Source organism: Mandrillus leucophaeus, unplaced genomic scaffold (genome assembly GCF_000951045.1).
Source record: "Mandrillus leucophaeus isolate KB7577 unplaced genomic scaffold, Mleu.le_1.0 Scaffold216, whole genome shotgun sequence".
NCBI lineage: Eukaryota > Metazoa > Chordata > Mammalia > Primates > Cercopithecidae > Mandrillus > Mandrillus leucophaeus.
The window spans coordinates 326142-330079 of record NW_012102210.1 but is presented as its reverse complement, the minus strand read 5'-3'; positions in this window follow the sequence as shown (position 1 = coordinate 330079).

Here is a 3938-nt window from a genome sequence, read left to right as displayed (position 1 = left end):
CCTGTAGTCCCAGCTACTCGGGAGGCTGAGGCAGGAGAATGGCGTGAATCCGAAAGGCGGAGCTTGCAGTGAGCTGAGATCCGGCCACTGCACTCCAGCCTGGGCAACAGAGAGAGACTCCGCCTCAAAACAAAACAAAACAAAAAAAAGAATGGATTCCTGGGAGTCGAATCACTAGGTGAAAGGGAATGAATATTTTTCAGCTGTCAATATGGGATTGCAGACTGCCTTCCAGGAAGGTTATATATTCACTTCCACTTTCACCTGGAGTGAAGCCGGTGCGCGTCACATCAGCAGTGTGGCTTTGGGCAAGTTACCTGACTTAGTTTCTACAGCAGCAAAATGGGGATAATAGCACCTAGTTTACAAGGAATGAAGGAATGCAAACAATGAGAACGGTGCTAGCAGAGAAGCACTACCTGTAAATCTGCTATTACCCAAAGAGGAACTATTCAAACCATTGCTAGCATCAGATATTAGGATTTTAAGTAAATGTTCACTAATTTGGTAGTGGCAAATGATGTTCTAGTGTGGCTCTTTGATTACCAACAAGGGTTAAACATTTAATTATCAGTGGTTTTGTCTTCTAGGAATTCTTTTACTTACATGGTTCTTTGAGGGCCTTAATGTGTTTCTTATTGATCTGTAAAACTTATTAGCATAGTGACCCTTTATGTATATTTGTTGTCAATATTTTCCTTAGTTTGCCTTTTGACTTTTTAGAATACATAGTAGCCAAGCAATAACTGTTACTTGAATCAGTGTTGTCTTACTGAGCCATCCACATTCTCATCGCTTCTCAACAGGAATGACCCCAAGTTTATCAGAAGGCTCCTGTGGCTCCAGGGTCAACTCTGGGCATATCTGACTATATCACTCCATCCCTACCACAGTCTCTCCTCTGTACCCCAACATTCCATGTATTTCCCCTAAGAAAAGGACAGAAGGTCCCCTAAGACCACGGTGACCTGCAGTGAGGGACAAGAATACAGATTATCCACCCAGAAGCACCTTTCTCCCTTTCCAGGGAACCGTCTTCTGAGAGCCCACTTGTCCCCCACCCCAGTAGCCAGGACTCAGCACACCTGCCAAACACCTTCAAAACTAGCAAATCATGCTGGCTATCTGTCCCAGGTAGGGCCTTAGCAACTGGCTTCAAGTTGAGATAAAGTGACAATGCTTTTCAGGGATAAAGTTTGAGGATTTCCTGGGCTATTGTTGCTTCTGGGGTGTTAGGATTCTAATCATGACGACAGGACCCTGTGTATGTAGTGGGGTTGGAGAGAGCATCTCAGTACCTCTCCAAGTTCATCCTCACTATCTTGACCTGTGGTATCTTACATCTCTATACCAGTGTTTTGCAACCCTGGCTGTACAAACACCACTGCAGGGGACTTACCCCTAAAGATTCCGATAAATTCATCTGGTTTGGGGCCTGGGCGATGGTATTTGTAAAGTTCTCCAGGTGATTCTCGTGTGTAACCAGGGTTGAGAAGCACTTTGAGGCCTTTCTGCCTCAGTCCTCTTTCTGGGGAGGCAAGAGACTGCAAGTGATTTTGAGGGAGAAGGGACAATAGAGTAAGGGAGGAAGATATAGGAAACTAGGAGAGTCTCTGGGAGGAGAGAATGTGTCATCCTAAAAACCCCTTGGCCACAGCCATGCAGCTGGGCAAACATAACGCCTGGTGGAACAACAGAAGCTGGACCATGAGAAGGGCAGACAGCAGAAAATGCCCAGAGAAAGGTTGGATTTCTTCTTTGGAAGGTGATAGTAAGGGTGTGGCTCCAGAGTAACTGGTTCTACAGCTCCAGGCAAGGGAGATGGAAGACTGAGGGGAGTAGGCCCATCAGGGAGAAGTAGGGGGAGCATCTAGAGAGGCGCTGTCTGCACACTTCAGGGCCAGTGCCCAAGGCCAGATGCTTCCCATCTATTCTCTAAACCACCCCAGGATCCTCTTGAAGCTTAAGCTAGTTTTGATTGAGCTTCTGTCACTTTCAACTGAAGCCTGACTAGTAAAACCTCCTGAGGTTAAAACCTCTATTGGGTAAAAGAATTAGGACCTGTGGGATAGTCCCAGAAAAGAGCTGTGTGGACTAGGGCACTGTGAAGACCCAGGGGACATTGGAACCTGGCCCTGTGCTGTGTTCCAGGAGGAGGAGTGGTATACCCCAGAGAAATGGCCAGGTACATGAAACTAACTAATTATGCTTGGAGTGCTGAGATCCATTTATTTGAGCAGGGACACACCCTAAGACAGGCCTAGGCTGTGGAAGCTGACACTTTTCACTGTGGCCAGGCAGCGTGCTCGCCCATGGATGGGAGTAGGGTGGGGGAACATGGCTGTGAGAATTGGGAGTCCTCCAGTGGTGAGTCTGGGTTCTGGCTGTGGTGGTAATGGGGTAGGAAACAGGACTTTCAGGATAGCACCCTGGAGTATCTATTTGGAAGGAAGTGGATAATGCTTTTGGGGGAGAAAGAAAAATTTGAAAGACAGGTTCTAACAGGTGGGAGAGGGATTCTCTGCCTCTTGGGACCAGATTTGGAGGAAGGCAGGTATCTGGGTGCCCACTACATTGTAGGGGTGGGGAGGTCTGCTCAGGACAGGAATCCTAAAGAACAAGTCATACCCCTTAAATCAGATTTACATTGAAGGGGAAAAGGACTTCACTACGAGAGCCTATCCAAGTCCCTAAACAAATAAACAAGCAAACAACAAAAAGCAAGCCTGAGAGGGGGGAAGGGAAATCAGAATTCAGAGTTACTACAACATGTTTCCTAAAAAGTTTAATTTTCAACAAAAAACCATGAGATATACAATTAAACAGGAAAGTATGACCCATACATAGGGGAAAAAAGCAGACAACAGAAACTGCCTATGAAAGAGGCCAGATATCAGATTTAACAGACCAAGACTTCAAAGCAGCCATTATAACTATGTTTAAAGAACTAAAGGAAACTATGTTAAAAAAAAAAAAAAGTAGAAGAAGTTATGGTGACAATTTCTGAACAAATAGAGACTATCAATAAGATAAACCATTAAAAATAATCCAATGAATTCTGGAGTTGCAGAGTATAATAATTGAAATGAAAAATTCACTAGAGAGGAACAATAGTGGATTTGAACTTGCAGAAGAAAGGATCAGCAAACTTGAAGATAGGGAGTAGAGATCATGCAATCCAAAGAACAAAGAAAAAAAGAATGAAGGAAAACAGAGCCTCAGAAAAAGCCGGGGGGCACCATTAGGCATACCAATGTACTCATAATGGGAATTCCAGAAGGAGAGGTGAGAGAAAAGAGCAGAGAAAGTAATTGAAGAAGCAATGGCTGAAAATTAGCCAAGTTTGATGAAAAACATTAATCTACGGATTTAAGAAGCTCAGCAAACTCCAAGTAAGTTAAACACAAATATACCCACACGTAAGCTCATCATACTAAAAATGCTGAGAGACAAAGTTTTGAAAGCAGCAAGAGAAAAAGAACTAATCACATTCAAGGGAACCTCAATAAGATTAACAGCTGAATTCTCATCAGAAACAATGGAGGCCAAAAGGCAATGGGTAACATATTCAAAATGCTGAACACAAAACAACTCTCAAGAATTTTATATCCAGAAAAGCTATCTTTGAAAATAAACGCAAAATAAAGACATTGCCTGACAAACAAAAACTCAGAAAATTTGTTGCTAGCATCCCTGCCTTACAAGAATTACTAATGGAAGTTCTTCAGACTAGAAGTAAGTGACCCCACACCACAATCTGAATCCTCACAAAATAAACACAGAACAAACAAATCCAAAGAGCACTGGTAAAGATGACTATGTAATTATAAAAACAATATAAATGTGTATTTCTTCTCTTCTTAACTGACTTAAAAATAAATTGTATAAAACAACATGTATATGATTGTTTTGTTGGGCCTATAATGTATAGAAATGTA